Source organism: Artibeus jamaicensis, unplaced genomic scaffold, assembly GCF_021234435.1.
Source record: "Artibeus jamaicensis isolate MK-2021 breed Jamaican fruit bat unplaced genomic scaffold, CSHL_Jam_final contig_463, whole genome shotgun sequence".
Classification (NCBI taxonomy): domain Eukaryota; kingdom Metazoa; phylum Chordata; class Mammalia; order Chiroptera; family Phyllostomidae; genus Artibeus; species Artibeus jamaicensis.
In genome coordinates, this window is record NW_026521841.1 from 276,567 (window position 1) to 298,858 (window position 22,292).

The 22,292-nt window shown below is 39.6% G+C and overlaps 1 pseudogene; it reads right to left on the reverse strand.

Moving 5' to 3' along the window:
* Positions 1–17,188, reverse strand: part of LOC128627620 (developmental pluripotency-associated protein 4-like) — a 98,356-nt pseudogene extending 81,168 nt beyond the window's left edge.
* Positions 17,189–22,292: the final 5,104 nt, after the last annotated feature.

Consider the following 22,292-nt stretch of genomic DNA (forward strand, 5'->3'; position numbering starts at 1 on the left):
GTTTGCCCATGACATGATAGTGTACATGGAAAATCCTATAGACTCTACAAAAAAAACTGTTTGTACTAACTAATGAATTTGGCAAAACAGCGGGTTACAAAACCAATATGCAGAAATCAAAGGCATTTTTGTATACCAACAATGAATCAGCAGAAGCAGAAATCAAGGAAAAAATTCCATTCGATATAGCAAAAACAAAAATAAAATATCTGGGAATAAATCTAAGGAGGTAAAAAACCTGTATGCAGAAAACTACACAGCCCTGAAGAACGAAATCGAGGAAGACACAAACAAATGGAAACATATACCGTGTTCATGGATTGGAAGAATTAATATCATCAAAATGTCCGTACTACACAAAGCAATTTACAGATTCAATGCAATACCTATTAAAGTACCAATGACATATTTCACAGACATAGAACAAACACTTCACAAATTTATATGGAACCATAAATGACCCCGAATAGCAGCTGCTCTTTCGAGAAAGAAGAACAAAGTAGGAGGGATCACAATACCTGATATCAAACTGTATTACAAGGCCACTGTAATCAAAACAGCCTGGTACTAGCATAAAAACAGGCACATAGACCAATGGAACAGAACAGAGAGCCCAGAAATCAACCCAACTCTCTACAGTCAATTAATATTTGCCAAAGGGGGCAGTAACATAAAATGGAGTAAAGATAGCCTGTTTAACAAATGGTATTGGGAGAACTGGACAGCTACGTGCAAAAAAAGAAAAAAATGAAACTTGAGCACAGACTTACACCATACACCAAAATAAATTCAAGGTGGATAAAAGACTTAAATATAAGCCTTGAAACCATTAAAGTCCTAGAGGAGAACATTGGCAAGAAAATCTCAGATATTTCACCTAGCAACATTTTTACTGATATGTCCCCTGGAGCAAGGAGTATAAAGGAAAAAATAAACAAATGGGACCTCATCAAAATTAAAAGCTTCTGCATGGCTAAAGAAAACAGTATTAAATTAAAGGGACAACCAACTGTATGGGAAAACATAATTGCCAATTATACCTCAGACAAAGGTTTAATCTCCAAAATATACAAAGAACTTACATGACTCCACTCTAAGAAGACAACTAACCCAATTAAAAAATGGGAAAAGGACTTGAACAGACACTTCTCCAAGGAGGACATACAGAAGATCCAAAGACACATGAAGAGATGCTCAATATCACTAGCTATCAGAGAGATGCAAATTAAAACCACAATGAGATACCACTTTACACCAGTCAGAATGGCCATCATAAAAAAAGCAACAAACAACAAATGTTGGAGAGGTTGTGGAGAAAAGGGGTCCTTAGTTCACTGTTGGTGGGATTGCAGACTGGTACAACCATTATGGAAAACAGTATGGAATTTTTCTCAGAAAAATAAAAATTGACCTGCCTTTTGACCCAGCAATTCCACTGCTAGGATTATACCCTAAGAACCCTAAAACACCAATCCAAAAGAACCTATGCACCCTAATGTTAATAGCAGCACAATTTACAATAACCAAGTGTTGATAGCAACCTAGGTGCCCATCAGTAAATGAATGGATCAAAAAATTGTGGTACGTATGCACAGTGGAATTCTATGCAACAGAGAGATAGGAGCTCCTACCCTTTGCAACAACATGGATGGAACTGGAAAGCATTATGCTGAGTGAAGTAAGCCAGGTGTTGAAAGACAAATACCATATGATCTCACCTTTAACAGGAAGCTAAACAACAAAACAAGCAAAATAAAAACAAAGACACTGAAATAGAGAACAAGGGGACATGACCAGAGGGGAGAGGGGAGGGAATTTAAAGGGGGGAAAATGGGGGGGATTTAGAGGAACAAGTATAAAGGACAGAGGACAATAACTAAGGGGGGTGGAAATGGTAGGAAGGTGGGGAGCAAGGGGTGGGGTGGGCTGGGATGGGAGAAATAGATAGAAAAATGTACTTGAAAAATAACTAAATAAAATTTTTAAAAAATGAGGAAATAAACAATTTTTAAAAACTGAAATTTCAAAAAATTACTTCAACAGAAGTGCTAAAAACAGCCCTGGCTGGTGTAGCTCAGTGGATTGAGTGCAGGCCTGCGAACCAAAAAATCATGGTTCAATTCCGAGTCAGGGTACATGCCTGGGTTGCAGGCTAGTTCCCATCAGGGATGCACAAGAGGCAACCATACACTGATATTTCTCCCCCTCTCTCCTTCCCCTCCCCTCTAAAGATAAATAAATAATGTTTTTTAAAAAGAAGCGCTAAAGACAGTAAGTGTTACTGGAGACAATATTCATTTCAACCTCTACTGAAAAGAGTATATTTATTAAACATTATAAAAATTGCAGATGCAATTTGCTCAAAATCAGCTTTGTAGGAAACAGGCTCATTCCTGAGTGATCTGGAAGGGTTCAGACAATTCATTACTGTTCTAACAGAGAGAAATTCACTTGGTTATACAAAGTGGACTGTTAGCTTTATATTCATTTTGACATTCCAAAGCTGTTTTGTTCAAGTCAGTATTACATAGTACATACATATCTTAACTTTCTTATGCTTCCATACAAGAAAGTATACTTTGAAGAAAACTGTCCTGCAGAAGCTAATCTACTATAGGAGACCATTCTGCATGGTGTGGGCCCAGCCCCCCCTGGCAAATATTTACTGCAAGGTAACTTCCTAAAATCCATGCTAAACCTTCCAAGGATGAGTGTAACCAGTTCAACCACTTTTGCCTTTTTATTTGCAAATATCTTTATTCTGTGATGCGATTAGCAGCACTGGCTCCTTTGTTTTTTATAAAAGGTAACACCTAAAGCAACCTGTGCATAGTAAATGAGGACTATCATGTAAATGTGCTGAGAAACCTAATAAAGGCCAATCACTATCATGGCAAGGGCTCCCCTTGAGAGAAAAGCCATGCTGTCCCCTTTTCTCCACCAGACTCCATAGTCCATGTGAATGTCTCATTTTATCCATATTGATTCGGACACTGTGGTCACTGTCTACATCAATCTACTTTAAAGACAACATAGTGTTACACATCCATTCTCTGTTCTGAGGATAGAAAAGTGATTTCAGAAGCTCTTTCACTATCAAACTTACAACTATGAGAGGAGAGTATACTCAGCCCACACAGAGGATGCACCTTGAGTACCTATCTTGGGTCATGGGGGAGGGTGTTCTACTGGACCCTACAGGACACCTTCTACATTAGGCCATGCTACCAAGACAGGGAGTCATAGAAGCTCTACCTAATACAAAGAAACAAACACAAGGAGGCTACCAAAATGAGGAGACAAGGAGGCTACCAAAAAAAGAGATATGGGCTAAATAAAAGAACACATCAAAACTTTAGAAAAAAACTAAACAAAATGGAGATAAGCAATTTATCAAATGCAGAGTTCAAAACCCTGGCTATAAGGATGCTTAAGGAACTTAATGAGGACCTCACTTAGAACCTCAACACAATAAAAAAAAAGATCCAGTTGGAAATGAAAGATTCACTAACTGAAATAGAGAACAATTTTCAGGGAAACAATAGTAAACTGGATGAAGCAGAGAATTAAATTAAGGATTTGGAACATGAGGAAGCATAAAACAACCAATCAGAACAACAAGAAAAAAAAGAATAAAAAAAATGGGAACAGTGTAAGCTGCCTTCAGGACAACTTCAAGCATCCCAACATTCACATCATAGGGGTGCCAAGAGGAGAAAAGAGAGCAAGAAATTAGAAATCTATTTGAAAAAATAGCAAAAGAAAACTTCCCTAATTTGGTGAAGGAAATAGTCATGCAAAACCAGGAAGCACAGAGAGTCCCAAATAAGATGGATTCAAAGAGGCCCTCTCTAAGACACGTCACATTAAAATGCCAAAGGTTAAAGATAAAGACAAAATCTTAAAAGCAGCAAGAGAAAAGCAGCTACTTACCTACAGGTGATTTTTCCATAAGACTGACAGCTGATTTCTCAAAAGAAACTTCACAGGCTAGAAGGAATTTGCAAAAAATATTCAAAGTCACGAAAAGCAGGGACCTACTGCTCTACCCAGCAAAGCTATCATTTAGAATCAAAGAGAAGATAAAGAGCTTCCCAGAAAATAAAAAACTAAAAAAGTTCATTACCACCAAACCATTATTATACAAAATGTTAAAGGTACTTATTTAACAAAATGGACATCAACACTATGAACAATAAAATGGCAATAAATACATATCTACCTACAATTGAATCTAAAAAGCAAACTTAGCAAACGAGAAGAACAGAGACAGAATCATGAATATGAAAAGGGTTTTGATGGTGGCCAGATGGAAAGGATGTGTGGGGGCATGGGTGAAGAGATGAGGGGATTAAGAAGTACAAATAGGCAGTTACAGTATAGCCATGGGGATGTAGTGTACAGTATAGGAAATGTACAAAGTACAAAGTACAAAGAACTTGTATAAATGATCCATAGACATGAACAAGATGTGGTGACTGCCTGAGGGAGTGTGGGGTGCTACATGGAGGCAGGCAAAAGGGGGAAATATTGGGACAAATGTAATAGCATAATCAATAAAATGTTATTTTTAAAAAAGAAATTTTCTAAGGTTAGAAAACACATTCTGAAGGTTAGCTAGTAAAGAAACCTTGGAGGCTGGACAGTGCCATTGTTTCAAGGAGACACATACTGCCCCCTGGTGGCCCTTTAAGAAATGGCATGAGTGCTGCTGGGCTCTTGGTTTCAGCATTTGTGAGGTGGGGTCCAGTGCAAGTCATGGTCTTGGCATTGATTACTATAAAAAACAGTAGCCAGGTCCCAAATGCAATATTTCAAGAAGTGTTTTTTGGGTATCTGAGCTAGGCCATGTGTCCCAGCACAGCAAGGGAAAAGCGTTATAAGGGAAAGTGTTGGGAATAACTTGTCTACCTCACATACAGCTCTGTGAGCCTGCTATAAAAAAATTAGTACAAAAAACAAAACATGTTTATAATATGTCCCACTTATTTCAACAATAAAATATTTTTTCATTGAAAGATTACAATCTGTGTAGTGCCACTAATCACAGAGAGATTTTTAAAACTAGGATTAACACTCTATTAGTTTGGTGTTGTCCTGCAAAGCAAAAGGCCGCGATTCAATTCCCTGTCAGGGCACATGACTTGGTCGTGCATTTGTTCCCTGTTTGGGGTGCATGCCAATCAATGTTTCTCTCTCAACTCAACGTTTCTCTCTGTCTCTTTCTCCCTCTCTTCCCCTGTCTCTAGAAATAAATAAATAAATTTTAAAAAATTTTAAAAATGGATTACCCTGTATCCCCAGTTTTTCATTTTATATAAGAAATTATCTAATTCATTTTTATTTCTACTAAACATACATTTCATTACTGCCTAGCATTCCTTCTAAAATCTTGTACAGTAATGAGCTGCTTTTGTCATCAAAGGAGCAAAGACTGTGGCTGTCATTACTAGTGGTCATGAGAAAACACATTTCACCGTTCTAGCCTATTGCACAGATGAGACAAAACTACCATCCTTGATCATCTTTAAAAGAAAATATTTCCAAAAAGAAGATTCCAAGTGGAGTCATTGTCCATGTGCATAAAAATGGATGTTTGAATGAAGAAGCCATGAAACTCTGGTTTAACAAAGTCTGGTCATGAAGGCCTGGAGGATTGCTTAAAAAACAGTTTTACTTGTTTTTGATCACTTCAAAGCCCATGTTATACAAGGTGCAAAAGCGGAGTTGCAAACCCAACTTGCTGTGATACCTGTTGGGCTAACCAGCCAACTTCAACCTCTTGATATGTCAATAAACAAGCCCTTTAAAAAGCCCTAATGAAGAAAGAGTGATGTTGTGGATGCAGTCATCTGGTAATGATTTAACACCTACAAGCAGGATCAATAAAGCATCCATCACCCAGGTTTTTGATTGGATCCTAAAATCCAGGAACGGTGTCAGGAAGGAAGTGGTTATGAAATTGTTTTAAAAATGCTACATCAGTAATGCTGTGGATGGAACTGAGGACAGTGAAATTTACCAGGATGAGGAAAGTGACTCTTCACAGGACACCGGCAAAGTAGAAAGACAATACTGAGAGTGGCAAAGAATTCTTGGTCTTCTATGAAGTGTAAATATCATAAATTTGTTACTGGTACATAAAATTTATTATACCTTGTATCTGTTCTTGTGTTTTGTAATTATGTGTTACAAAATTTCTTGTACCATATGTTCAAAAATAAAGGCTGAAATTCCTTTATAATACAAAAAAACCCCACAAGTGCCTAAATAGAAATAAATAAATAAATAAATAAATAATTGGATTAAAAATTAAAACAAAAGATTTTTTTCCCAGAAGGCTTGGGCCAAAAATGTGGTTGCACATATACACAGCAAAATACAGCACATTAATAAAGTAAGTGTGATCATGGTTCAAAAATCCACTGTGATAACTATTAAAAGTCTGAAAATATTCTACAAGAAATCTAAAAACTACATGGGCCAAGAAATAACCTTAAAGATCCCAAAATTTTAAGTTTTGAATTTCATAATTTCTAATTTGAAAATTTTTTTCAAATTCTTTTGTTCATTGCAGCATTATTTACAATAGCCAATAGATGGAAACAACCAAAGTTTCCAGCATAGACAATTGGATAAAGAAAAATGTTATATATAAACACTGAAATATTACTCGAACATAAAAATAATAAAATTTTGCCATTTACTACAACATGAATGGACCTAGAAGGTATTTTACTAAGTGAAATATGTCAGACAGACAAAAGCCAATACCATATTATTTCATTTATAGTAAAATCTAAAAATCAAACAAACAAAACAGAAACAAACTCAGATACAGAGAACAAACTGCAAATATCTTGTGTGAGCCCACCCACGAGTTGGGTGGGGCAGAATCTCAGGGAATTACCAGGGCAAACAGCGTCAGACAAGTTAATGGAATCTCAGATACTGTAACCAGTCTGCTGACTCTGTGCCGGGAGGGCTCAGCAAAGGAACAATGGCCTCTGCCAGCACTTCTGTCTGGGAGAAAGCTGTCCCTTTAGCCTGTCTCAGGAGCCAGACAATTCAGTTTCTCCTCATATGTCTCTGATGCCTTTCCAGCTGCTACTTTAGTGTTGGAGCCCAGAGCCAGGGAGTCCAAGTGAATGCACTGGCTTTTCAAGAGGAATGACTGTGATTCCAGCAATATTCCTCTTCACACAACCACAATCCCCACTGTTTTTTTACAGCCATAAATTATGGAGGCTTCTCATCCTGCAACTGGAACCCTGACCTGGAAGCCCTATATGGTGTTAGGACTCACATAATGTTACTCTTCAGGGGAGACCTCCACAGCCCAGATATCCCTCACAATTGTTAACCATCACATGTGAGTGTGGGGCCCATTCCACATCTCTACCCCTCCTGCTAGTCTTACTGTGACTTCCTCTTTATATCCTTAGTTACAGTACTTCTACTCAGCTAGATTTCAGGTGATTGTTCTGTAGCTCAGTTGTAATATAGATGTGGTATAGAAGGATGTGAGTATTGGTTGTATTTACCTGTAGCATCATCTTGACCAGAAGTCCATTGACTGTAATTCCCTGAATGAGGAGTTAAACATAAAAGATGGCTCATCACTGGGGAACAAAGTATTGATTTACTAAAACTATTGATAATCTGTAATTGTAGACTTCACCTCGTGAGTATTGGTTGTATTTACCTGTACCATCATCTTGACCAGAAGTCCATTGACTGTAATTCCCTGAATGAGGAGTTAAACATAAAAGATGGCTCATCACTGGGGAACAAAGTATTGATTTACTAAAACTATTGATAATCTGTAATTGTAGACTTCACCTCAATCACTGTTCAAGTTGTGAAAGCTAGGAACAAATATATTGAATGTCGTTGTTTCTCTAGTTGTCATTTTTATTGAATTCATAGAGGTGACACTGATTAATACATCAGTGTCACCTCTGTATACCCACTGCAGTGTCACCTACTGCAATATATCATCTGTATATTGTATTGTGCATTCACCACCCCAAGTCAAGTCTCTTTCCATCACCATTTATCACCCCCCTTTACCTCTTCTACCTCCCTCCTCACAAGGAATCTAGTTGTAATTTTCTATAAATTGTTTGTGGTTGTGTGTTTATATTTTATATTATTAGCTACCTTATCACATTATTCCAGCTTCAGATTTTCATACTATTTCTTTAAACCTGTAGAACAGACCTTCCCTTAGCACTGAATGGTACCTGATACATTTAAGTTTCAGTATAAACCTGTTTTCTCAGCATTGGTTTCAAGCAGCAGTTTTGCATGATTGAGCAGTGCTGGAGCGGAAGGCAGGCCACCTGCACTTGAAGTTGTGCTCACCAAATGGCAGAGGAAAGTGGTCTTAGAGTGTCTGCCACATGCCACTGCTCAAGGCCCACACAGAGCTCATGACTGAGATATGTAAAAAGGTAAGATTATAGGTGAAATAGAGATAATATGCGCCTCTTAAAAAAGGTTGTCACAAACATTAAAGGATTTAAAGTATTTAAGTACCTCATACTTATAAAACACAAATTTGATGTGGTATTACCTCTCAGACACAAAAGATTTAATATAACTTGCAGTTTGGAACTTAACTTTTCTGACTAGGATAGTTAGCAAGATTTCACTGTGTGTTCCAAAAAGTAGAGTATATGATGGGGAAAAAAACTTTTTACAAAGGATCAATCTTTTGTTAAATCATTTATTTATTAATTGTCTGGGGATGTGGTGTCTTTAATTGAAAACATTCACCATTATCTTTATATATGAAAAAATAATAATTTTTTTACTTTATTTTTCTTTAAAAAAGCATCCATGAAAAACATTAAGGTTGATCCAGAATCTCTTTAAAATATAACAATGTTTTATTTGTCAGTTCGATTTTAAAATAGATGCAGGCTAATAAAACAATGGCTCAATGGCTAGTTGGAATAAAAAATAATCACAGCAAATCAGGAACTTCTACCTTACAATTGCTGACAACAGTATTGCATAGTGATGGAGACTTGACAGAACAGGGGAACATTACGTACATAATTATTACTTCAAAGTCTTTTGGATTTCACAATATTTAATTCCTGCGGTAATTGTTGAATAGTACTTATTTTTAAATGTTTTATTGATAACGCTATTACAGTTGTCCCATTTTCCCCCCTTCACTCCCTTCCATTCTGCACACCCCCTCCCACCCACGTTCCCCCCCTTTAGTCCATGTCCATGTGTCATACAGATAAATTCTTTAGCTTTTACATTTCCCACACTATTCTTACCCTAACCCTGTCTATTTTCTACCTACCATCTATGTTACTTATACTCTGTACCTTTTCCCCCTCCCTCCTCCTCCCACTCCCCTGTTGCTAACCCTCCATGTGATCTTCATTTCTGTGGTTCTGTTCCTGTTCTAGTTGTTTGCTTAGCTTAGTTTTTGTTATTGTTGTTGTTTTAGGTGTGGTTGTTAATAATTGTGAGTTTGCTGTCATTATACTGTACATGTTTTTTATCTTCTTTTTCTTAGATAAGTCCCTTTAACATATCATATAATAAGGGATTGGTGATGATGAACTCCTTTAACTTGACCTTATGGGAGAATCACTTTATCTGCCCTTCCATTCTAAATGAAAGCTTTGCTGGATAGAGCAATTTTGGAGGTAGGTCCTTGCCTTTCATGACTTGGAATACTTCTTTCCAGCCCCTTCTTGCCTATAAGGTCTCTTTTGAGAAATCAGAAGACAGTGTAATGGGAACTCCTTTGTAGGTAACTCTGTCATTTTGTCTTGCTGCTTCTAAGATTCTCTCCTTATCTTTAATCTTGGCTAATGTAATGATGATGTGCCTTGGTGTGTTCCTCCTTAGATCCAACTTCTTTGGGACTCTCTGAGCTTCCTGGACTTCCTGGAAGTCTATTTCTTTTGCCAGAATTTCGAAGATCTCCTTTATTATTTGTTCAAATAAGTTTTCCACTTGTTGCTCTCCCTCTTCTCCTTCTGGTACCCCTATAATTCAGATGTTGGAATGCTTAAAAATGTCCTGGAGGTTCCTAAGCCTCTCACTTTTTCTGAATTCTTGTTTCTTCATTCTTTTCTGGTTGGATGTTTCTTTCTTCCTTCTGGTGCCCTCCATTGATTTGAGTCCCAGTTTCCTTCCCATCATTGTTGTATTTTTTTCTGGAGCTTAGATTTATTCTTTCATTTGGGCCATTTTTTTTGTCTTGACATTCCTGTTACATAGTGAAGGGCGGAACCTTAGATGTTCACCAGGACAGGGCAACCCAGTGGCAAAGTTTTGACTCTGTATGTAGGGCTGGGGTCCAAAAGGGAACAATGGTGCTTGCTCTGCTCTCTGCTGGATTTCAGTCACTTCCCCCGCTTCCTCCAAGCAAGCTGGGCCCTTCTGGTGCTAATTCCTATATGGGTGGGTTTGTGTGCATTTTAGGACCCTGTGGGTCTCTCCAATGAGCTCTCCTGTGAAGCTGGGTGTAGGAGACCATTCTGCATGGTGTGGGCCCAGCTTCCACTCAGAGATGCACAAGACCCACACCCACACATAGGTTCTCCCATGGGGAATCAGGCCTGCAATGTGCCTAGGCTGCTTTGAGTCTTGCTTTTTGCTAAAAACTCCCTCGCCCGGATTTGTGGCAAACATTTACTGCAAAATAACATCCTAAAAGCCATGCTAAACCTTCCAATGAGTGTAACTGGTGCAACCACTTTTGCCTTTTCATTTGCAAATATTCCTCTTCTGTGATGTGATTAGTGGCATCGGCTCCTTTGTTGTCTGTAAAAGTTAACCACCTAAAGCAACCTGTGCATAGTAAATGAGGACCATCATGTAATGTGCCAAGAAACCCAATAAAGGTCATGGCAAGGGCCGAGGCTTTTGCTCCCCTTGAGAGAAAAAGCCATGCTGTCTCTTTTCCTCCACAGGACTCAGTAGTCAGTGTGAATGTCTCATTTTATTCATAATGACATGGACACTGCGGGCCAGTGTCTGCATTAGATGCGAGTTTCTCTCAGCACCTCAATCCCCACAGGGGTTTTCAATTGGTGTTTTGAGGCTTTATTTCCCCGGGCTGGGACCCTAGGCTGTGTGGTTTGTCTTGCTCCCCAGTTTTGCCTGGTTTATCTGTGCACAAATGTGGGACTGCCCAGTCCACCAGCTGCCTTGTGCACCATGCCCCTCCACAATCTGCCACCTTGCTGGACCCACCAGCTACTGCCCCACATGCCTGGGGTCCACCAGCCACCACTCTTTTTGCCATGACCCCTCTCCGCCCCTTCTACTGGTCTGGATAAATGTGTGTACTTTAACTCCTTGCTTGTTGGATTTCCGTACTGTTCAATTTTCTGTCAGTACTGGTTGTTTTTTGTTTCTAAATTTTTGTTGTCCTTATTTTGGTTGTGGAGGAGGCACAGTGTGTCCACCTACACCACCATCTTGGCTGGAAGTCACATTTTCAGTACTTCTTCTTTCAAAAAAAATAATTAGTATCAAGCCTTGGCTGGTGAGTGCCAGCCTGCAAATCAAAGGGTTGCTGGTTTGATTCCTAATCAGGGCACATGCTTGGCTTGCAGGCCAGGTCCCCAGTAGGGGGTGTGCAAGAGGCAACCACACATTGATGTTTCTCTCCCTCTCTTTCTCCCTTCCTGCCCCTCTCTCTAAAATAAATAATAAATAACAATAAAAATCAAAAATTCAAAAAATAAAAATAATTAGTGTCTCTTTGTAGGTATTTTTATTTTTGTAATATTTTTATTTTCACATGCTTTTATACATTGGTTGTTTCAAAATGAGCATTACCTGTCTGGGGGCAAGTTACACTGTAATTATTTTTAACAACACGTGTTTACTTTTTTGAATATTTAATGTGAAGAGGACTATGTACCAATAAATAACTGATAACTTATATTCATATTAAGGTATAAAGAAAAAAGAACAGACTTGGTGGAAGGCAACTTACTAAATCTGTTTCCAGAAGTGTAAATCTATACAAAGTTTTTAAATGTACTTGAGATAAATTATTTTTTAATTATAAATTATTGTTTTTATATAAATTGTCATCCAAATTTTTTCCATGTTATACTTTTTTTTATCTTTGTTCAAGCACAGTTGTCTCCACCTTCCCTCCACCCATCCACCACCACCTCCCACCTTCTGGCATGGCTCAGTTAGTTGGAGCATTGTTCTGTACACTGAAAGAGGTAAATTATTTAAATCACATACCCTTGTTTGTTTTTATTTCATTTTGTTTAGTTTGAAAGATATAACATAGCATAGTGATGGGAAACAGACTATAGGGCCCAGATTTGGATTCTGCCACCATCACTTACTCACAAGGTGACCTTTAGGAAGTTACTGTTACCTCTTTGTACTTCAGTTTCCTCGTAGAGAATGATTATAACCTTTCTCATCTAGCTATGATAATACTTAGATAAGTTAGTATATTTTAGGTATTTAAAACACTGCTGAGTATACAGTAATTAGAAGTATTGATGGTGCTAGTGGTTATTATGTCAATGTTAGCTAAAATTTAGAAATTTGTCTTCTGTGAAAACACAGGCATTGTTTATTGCCTTTTTGGTAATAAAGTATGAGAGAATAACTATTCCCTCCTTAATACATGTAGCTTAAAGTCTTTAATGACAAACTATAGCAAGGTGACTGCCAGATGCTATGTCCTTTTGTATCTTCATTTCTATTCTTGTTTGTTTTGCTCATGCTGTACCTTTTACATAGAATATAAGCAGTAACATATTATTCTCAAACCAAATAAAATAAAATGGTCAATATTCCACATGTATAATTTATCTACCTTCCTTCAATTTAATTAGTTGACTTTATCTCTCTGCTCTCATAATTTATATATGCTAGTATTCATGATTTACATAATAGAGAAAATTTCTCTAGTAATAATATATTTTGTCTCTTAAATTTATTAAATTATTAGTGTGCATACATAGCTCTCATCTCACCTTTTTTTGCTCATGGGGTTTTTTTTAGGACAAAGTTGAATGTGACTTGAATTCTGCAAATGTGGGTGAATTACAGTGGTTCTTAAAACAAACAAAGCTTTATTACAGAAACCTGGTCTTCAAAAACTTAGTACTCAGAGTTGTGGATATTGGACACCAGGGCAGCTCAACTTCCCCACACAGGCAGAACCCAGACCTTAGGGTTCCCTGTGCCCATCATCCTGGCCTCTTCCTCCTTCCTATGCTGTGGACCCTGGTCATGTTCTGGGAGACTGGATGCGAGACTGGATGCTGCTGCCCCATGGAAGAGCTGTCTGCAACTTCTTTCTTGGCTTAGTCACCTGTCTAAGCTTTACTTTTCCTGTGACCCCAAGCCTTATTGTACCATTCATCTCTGATGTAAGTGATTGCGTGTGGTTGTGTACCAGTGTGGATTCCCATTGGAATAGACCCTGCATTGAGTGGGTTTGGCTGGGTACCCGGTCAGTTCCATTGCCAGAGCTAATGGGTGGAGTTCTGCCCTTCCCTGGAAGGCCAACATTCTCTCTGTATCTAAATCCTTGGCCTATTCCTGTTTCTTATTATACATAGGTCAGTTGGACAAGACGCTCCTAAAACCTGCACCCAGCCTGGAGGCAGTACAAGGTCCCAAATTCCTGTGACCCATGTTGTGGCACTGCAAAAAGAACTCTGGCAGTCCTCAAATAGTAAAGACATTCCAGCAGCTCTGTAGGATTTCCTTCCTGGAAACCAGGGAAGGGTTTAAGCCTCAATTAACCATCTGTACTAAGAGAAAGTAGTTCTGCAACAAGAAGCTGAGGCTTTGCAAATACTGGAGGGTGACATGAATTTGAGCAGGCAGAAATGAAATCTTCAGGTTCCTATATGCAATGCTGACTTTGCATCTGCCATGGAGAATACAATGATGAATTCCAGAGATCTAAAGGGACTTTCTAAGTTCACACAATAATTTAAGGCAAATCTAGTACTCCTCTTATAATTGGATTTTCTACACAAAACAGAAAACCTGGGGCAATATAGGCACAGACAAGAGAAAGATTGTTGTCATTGTCATGGAAGAGAATTGTGGACATAGAAAGTGCCTGCTAAACATTGACTGGCCATGCTGACAAAAAGCTAACATTTCCCATTCTGCCCCAGCACTTGCTCACTAGTGTCCATCCCCACGATTGTGTCTTGGCACCAGGAAACTGCTGGAAGAACAGCCTGAAGCATGTCCACATTTTAGATTATGCTGCATTTCCACATAACTCCCATAATTTCTGCAGCTCAGAACTACAAATGATTGCAAATACCATTGCCTGGTGGATGTTGAGCTAGAGAGACTGCACTTTTTCACATGGTCACTGAGGAAATCAGAGTTCTTCCACCATGGGCCTTCTTTACCCTTAGGAACTCCATGGCTTCTGCATCCATCAACACAAGTGGAGAGACCATAAAGAAATGCACATGTGAGCACTTTATAAGCAGGTCCACGATAGCACATGCCAGGTTTTTTTCCTGATGCACTGACAAAATCGACACTGTCATGTGTCTACAAGGGGAACTGGCAGCTGCTCTCCAGCCATGAGTCTGAGAGAGGACAATGGATTTTGATGGGAGGCTAAACTTTGCTTTCACAATGAGTATTTGAGATTTATGAAGTCTTTCAAACAATGAGTATTTACCAGATGCCAAGGACAATATGGAGGGCCTGAAATACATTTTTATTGAGCAGCAGTTGGCCTGGAAGAAACTCCACATCAATTATAGATGGTTAAGACATGGCGTGACATGCCTGGCTTCCTGGGAGAAAACAATCAAGCACAAGGGTTCTGGACATTCAGTGAATAATTCTGGATTTGGAAGCTGCCTGGGAATGGCATAAGGTGAAGTCCACTCTCAGAGAAAATGGAGATATGCTGGCTGGAGGGAGATGGCAGCAGAAATGACAGAGGAATGCCATTTATGTCAGAGATTTTAAAAGGCAGCAGTGAAACATATATTTGGTAGAAATTTAAAAGGGTGGGATATTGCACACACACGTGAAAAACTGACCAGAGTTACAGGCTGATTCATTTATAAAAAAAAAAAAACTCCTGATGAGTTTATATGGCATTATATAGATACCTTGAGTTGTAATCTTTCAATTTTAAGAAATAATTTCTTGTTGATGTAATCAGGATGATTTCATAAATATGTTTTGGTCATTACATAATAATGTGTTTTTTTAACCAGGTACACAGAGCTGTGACGTAGAGGAGTTATTGCCAACACTTTCCCTCAGTATTTCCAGTGTTGGAACTCCAAGTCTGAATCAGGTGCCCAGGCATACACAGAAGAACAGAAACATACACTATGAAAACAGAAGAACACACAGATTAATTCACACAACAATCCCTGAGATCCAGTCTCTGTGCCTGTGAGACTGTCTTTTGGGAAGACATTCAGTTTCAAGGTCCTTCATGCAATGACACTTAACAACAGCAATTTGACAGATCCTTTGCTCCTGTAAATTGTCCATCCTTGGTGATATTACAAACCCGGTTTCAACATGCAAATGAAAGCAAGCTTTCAACACAGTTACTTGCACCATACTGATTTCTAATATTGAGCATTGTGATTTTCCTTGGCCTACAATTTTTCTCCTTAAGATTACCCTCAGTGTTATTAAAGGAACTACTTTAGATCCCACTTATTAATTTGACTGTTTGCATAAACACACAAAGAACAGCCTGGATCAGCTATAATCTCTAAGTCCGCTTTGCTGGAACTCACACAGGGAACCTTCAGATTGACTTCTCAGTCTGCCCCTTGGGGCACAGAAGCAGGACCCCACATCTGCCATCTGGCTGCTCCTGTGCAAGTTGTTTCACTCCAATCATTGAGGCTTCCATTATGCCTACAGGTTCCTTTTTAGCCTTCTTTCAGGAAAGAAACCTTTGTTCCTTCCCTGGAAAGACCACCACTAACCGCACAACCAACAAAAGTACTAGGCTTCTCTGGTGGGCTTTTGGTAGCTTTGCAAGTCAATCCCAATTCTGGTAATGACCAGAATCCATACATGCCTCCTTCAGGTGTGACATTCCAGTCAAAATCTCAGTGAACAAAGCCATTATTAATGACTGGTCTTATTGGGTTTATGCAAAAAAACCTTATGTCCTCACTCACTACTTCAGAATGCCAAATTCCGGAGGGATCAGGTAGGGAAAAAATACAAAGCATGAAGGAAAATCTTTCTCCTTGTTCACTTTTCTACAGAGTATGAAGTTTCAACCTTCCTTGGAATCTTCAACTTCCTTTTCAGAGCAGATATAGAGCATCGTCCAAAACCCAGAGTTCCAGAACAATAGACAGGTAGAGGCATTCTCTCACACCAAGGCATCCATTGGTGCCCTGCAGAGATATGCTCCTTCTGGTCCTGTCTCCTGGCAAAGACATGCTGATTTGCCTCACGATGAAGGTCCCATCAGCCCCAAATGACCCTTCCTGGGTCCTGAGTGGCAAAGGCATTCTCCCCAGACAGTTACAGGCAACCTTACTGAGGTCGTGCAGTGACCTTTCTTAGGTCTTACGATAGAGAAGGTTTCTGATCAGAAACAAAACCAACGTGAGAAATTTGCTGTTTTCTCACAAAACCAGAAAACAAGTAGTTGAGGTTTTCTTTACTCCACCTTTAAAACTTTCACATCTTTGATACATAATTTTACCCACCCAGATTTAACCATCATTAATTTTTAATCCTGGTTCCTTTCCCACATGGGAAAGACTATACGTAAACTCAGTACATGGCAGCAAAATGCCCCCAATTCTACAGGTAACTTCCACTCAAAGTCCCTAGATTCACAAGGACATTTGCAGCTTTCTGAAGCTTATACCTTGCAAACACCCTGTAAATTAGATGCTCACCCTTGGACCCGTTTGTGACTTTCAGAACTGGAGCCATTCCTATCAGAACCAGTTACACAGAGAACCTGACTGCTACAGTGCCCATGCAGCAGCAGCATAGAGCCCATAATCTGAAGAGAACCCTTAGCCCACCACCTTGCCCAATCCAAGATGGCAACACCCAAGCAAGCCAAGTCGTTTAAGATGGCTTCACCCATGCGTGCCGGGTCATCAAAGATGGTGACACAGAAGCATGCTGGGTCTTCCAAGATGGCCACACTCGTGGAGGACCCATCCTCCATGGTGGGGCACTCACGTGGCTCACCCTACATTTTATTTAAAATGGCAACACCCCGATTTTGGTTTAGCCCACCTGTGCTGGCAGTGGTATGACTCCAGAGCTGCCCTTCACCTGCAGGAATTCAGGTTCTACCTGCGGAGGAAAAGTGCAGTTCATGCCACCTGGCTTGCTGTGTGATCCCCAACATCCATACAGGCTTGGCTTACAGAGCCTAGGGGTTTGCCTCCTACCACCAAAACCTAAATATAGCTTCCCTTACTGCCCCCTGGGCTCACTGAAACTGCAAGTGAGCAGACAGGGCCTACCTGGAAGCAGAATGCTAAAGAAACCATTATTCACAACTCCGTTATTCCATAACGGTGCTCAGAAACCAAGTTTTCAACCAAAACCCGTTCCCGTTTCTGCTCCCTCCACATTTTGTTTCCTTTTTGCCTTTCCAAGCCTGATTAGGCAGCCGGTGCCCTCAGAAGTGGTGAGAAACTCTCTACACTGAGAAATCTCTGAAGCCTCTCTCTCTCACACTTGAGGGCTTCAGTCTGCCACGGACAATTATTGTCCCACCAGAGTTGCCAAAACCTGTTACACAAGAAAGGGCACACACATACACAGCCAAGGGGTGAGGGTCACAATATACTGTTACTGAAAGGACCCCCTACTGGGCTGCAACGTTTGCCACCAGATAGGAAAGAGGTTTCTCAATGCCAGAGATTTGTCAATAGGAAAGGAAATGTTTTTACTATACAGACTTAAATTAGTCACCCAACATCTTCATTAAAATATCAAAGTATTTTTTGGATACCTGCAGATGCCCACAGTGCTTTCTTATTCCTTCTGCCATTATTCAGAGTTCAGTAATTCCGGAGAAGAAGCACACATCCGTGTTTCAGTCCACTGGCACCTTCATCTGTGTTGCCATTCAGGCAGGATCTCCAATTGATACAAAGCCATGTGGCACCTTCTCATGGCCTACTGGTAGGAGTTCTTTCATCCTCCTTCCAGGTAAAGTCTCTCCAGCTTCCCAGGCCACGTGGCCAAAGGGAGCCCCCAAAAGCCACGTAGTCCTCTTCTACTAAAACTGCAAGGTTCCCAGCTCTGGCCAAAACCACGTGGTTCTTCTCTCCACCAGAAGAAATTCTCTTCTCTCCATGAACCGGCCATAGCTGATACAATTAATCCTACTAAAAATTACACAAATTTTATTTAGCTACCCACTTTCAGAGAGGCCAATGGAGGCTCAAAGGAATGATGAATATTCCCAGGTAGTAGCTAAAGGTAGACAGGGTCATCTTGTGCCATTGAGAAAGCCAGTAATCACCTAGTGAAAAGCTGGTCCACAATATACTGTGTGGTATTAAATACCATTTAGTTGAACAGCTATGTTGTCACATACATGGATGTTCTAAATTGAGTGGTAAGTAGTGCAGATGCATGGCATACCACTTTCTAAAGCATCCTGTGAAGCCCTCAAAATACAAGTTTCATTCACAGATAAGCTGGTGTTATCTTCACACTAAGTAAGAAGCAAAGAGACATAATGCAGGCAACATCCCTAGGAACCGCTGAAAGGATTGTGGTGTGAACAGCACCCAGAAACTCTGAATTCCTTATGTACATGGGTGGAGGAATAGAGATTTTTAACATAAAAATATTCTGAGCTATAAATGTATAATTTTTGTTACTAGTTTGAAAGAAATAGATACAATTATTACCTTCAGGACGTTTCGTTAGGTGAGGAACAACAGATCTCTCTGTAGGAAGTCTGTCTTAAGAGCATTGTCTCAGTGAGTCTGCAAGAAAAACCCTGAGTATAGAGACTACAATACAGAAGCTTATGGACTTGAATGGCTACTCAAGCTCCTTCAGGTTAGAACTGACAATCCTCTAAAATACAACTCTTCAAAGAGTTGTATTTTAAGCTACTAAGGCTTGATCTGGTAAGTTAAGCTTACTTAGGCTTGATCTGGCCCTGACATGAAACAAAATGATCTGCAAGGTGTCATCCTTTTCCAATTTGGAGACACTGTGAGAAAAAAACAAACAAACAAACAAAAAACCAAGACAATTACAATAACTTATAAAATTTCAAGAAAGGATGTTGATTGTTCTTCCTTTGTAGTAAATGAAATTTTCATGCCCCCATTATGAACATCTTAGATTTAGCAAAGGGGCAATTGGACAATTAAGTTGGTGAGACTGTCCACAATAAGGAAAGAATTTGAGCCAATAACACAGGAATAGACAAGCCTTAATGTGGCCAATTAATATCTGATAAATCCTTAAGGTATCAATGAAACAAGGGCCTATGAAGGAGCACTGAGAGGGCATGAGCACCCTGACAACAGGTACGTGTTTTTAGGTCAGGTCCCCACTAGACGGTGCATGAAAGACAAGCACACATTGATGTTTCTCTCCCTCTCTTTCTCCCTTCATTATAATATAAAAACAAAGAAATAAACTTTAAGAAAACAACTCAGAAACAGATATACGTTTCCTCCTACATAAAGGCATAGGTACAAACCCTTCACTTCCTCACACAAACAAACAAGAGAATAAAAACCAAACTAAAATCAATAAACAACCAGAAGTGCCAGAATATCAAACTGCATAAAACTCTGACAACCAAGGAATTAAAGAAACAATCAACCAGACCAACCAGAATGATAAGACAGGCAGATGAAGAGAACCCATGCTCAGGCTTTGTAACACATGGGTGGGGCAGACCTAAAGAAAATCAGGGTGGCAGTGGACCATGTAGGCAGAGATGAATAGGAAACTGAGACTCAGACCTGACTGTGGAGTACATTGGGAGTTGTCTCAGTGGAAGAAACTTCCAGTCTCACAGGAGGGTTCCTTGGAAAGTGGGCTAGAAATGAGCAGGTGACCTCCATTATACCCTCATTGGCCCCTTCCACACAGGGAGGAAGGGAAGAGATGGAAAGACACAGTAGATGGTTTTGGCTACAAGAAGTTGGCTGCAGTACTGGGGCAGGTGAGGCTGTGGCAAGTGGACCAGTTGAAGCAGTGGTTGTTGGAGCTGGTGGTCTCACATGTTCATGCAGATAAACCCAGAGGAACACTTGGGGAGAGAGAGAGAGACCACACAACCCGAGGTTCCAGAGTGGGAAAATAAAGCCTCAAAACCATTGACTGCAACAACCTGTAGGAGTTGAGGTGGTGAGAGAAATTTCCAGACTCAGGGAAGGGTCCAAAGGAGAGACCCACTGGGTCCTGGAATGTACACAGAACCATCCACACAGGAATAAGCACCAGAAGGACCCAATTTGCTGGTGGGTAGCAGATGAAGTGACTGAAAGCAGCCAAGAGTCAGGCAAGCAGCATTGGTCCCTCTCAAACCCCTCCCCAACATACATCCTCACCACACAGTGACGTGGGGTGTCACCCCCCACACAGCAAATACCTAAGGCTCTACCTCTTACTACATAACAGGCACTCTGAGACAAAATAAAAAAATACTACCCTAATGAAAGAACAGATCAGAACTCCAGGAAAAGTACAAGTTAAGTGACGAAAAGATAGCCAACCTATATCAGATATATAGTTCAAAAAACTGGTAACCAGAATGCTCACATAAATGGTTGAGTGTGGTCACAAAATAGAAGAAATGAAAGCTATACAAAGCGAAATGAAGAGAAAATGTACAGGGAACCAACAGTGACAGGAGGAAAACCTGGACTCAAATCAGTAATTTGGAACAAAAGGAAGAAATAAACCTTCAATCACAAAAGAATGAAGAAATAAGAATTCATAAACATGAGGTGAGGCTCAGGAACCTCAGGGATAATTTTAAACATTCTAATATCTGAATGATAGGTGTATCAAAAGAAGTGGAAGAGCAAGAAATTGAATACTTATCTGAAAAAAATGAAAGAGAACTTCCCTAATCTGGAAAAGGAAATAAACTTCATGGAAGTCCAGGAAGCTCAGAGAATTTGAAAGAAGTGGGACCCAAGGAAGCACAGACCAAGGCACATCATAATTACATTACCCAAGATGAAAGATAAGGAGAGAATATTAAAAGCAGAAAGAGAAATGGAGACAGTTACCTAAGAGGGAGTTCCCATAAAATTGTCGGCTGATTTCTCAGAAGAAACCATGTGGGCAAGAAGGGGCTGGAAAGAAGTATTCAAAGTTGTGAAAGTCAAGGACCTACAAACTAGATTACCCACTCCAGCACAGCTATGATTTAGAATGGAAGGGCAGACAAAGCACTTCATAGATAAGGTCAAGTGAAACAGTTTATCAACACCAAGCCCTCGTTATATCAAATTTTAAAGGAACTGATCTTAAAAAAAGATCAAAGATATGTACAGTAAAATGATAAACTCACAACTAGCAACAACTGGACCTCGAAACAAAAAAAAAACAACAAACTAAGAAAGCAGCTAAAGCGGGAATGCATACACAGAAATGGAGATCATACTGAAGGATATAGGTAGGGGGAGGTAGGGAGCAGAATGGAGTAAAGGTACAGGGATTACAAAGCATAAATGGTAGGTACAAAATAGATAGGGAGAGTTGAAGAACAGTATAGGAAAAGAAGAAACCAAAGAACTTATATGTATGATGCATGGACATGAACTAAGGTGGGGGAATGCTGGAGGGAGATGAGGTACAGGGTGCAGGAGAATAATAGGGACAAAAATATAGGACAACTATAGTGGCATACTCAATAAAATACATCTAAAAATGAAAAGGAAATTCTCAAAGGATGCCACAGGTTTAAAAATTCAGTAAAAATCTTTAAGAAAATTTATATATGAACACATATGACAATCCAAATAAAATGGAGTTTTTTCAATAAGGTAGAGCCTCCCACGTGTCAACCAGAAAGAAACAGCAAATGCCTATAGAACAATTCCTAGCAGTGAAAGTAAAGCCGGAATGAACATTACCGGAAGCCAAAATCCAAGAACGAGATGACTTATGGGCGAAGCCTGCCAGATATTTAAATAGTAATTAGCACATTTTCTCTTCAAAGTGTTTAAAAACAATAGAATAACACTGGAGAGAATGTATGAGGGCATTGTCACAGTGGCTTTGGTTATAAAGTAGTGAGAAGGTACTAGGACCTCACTTTGGGGGAA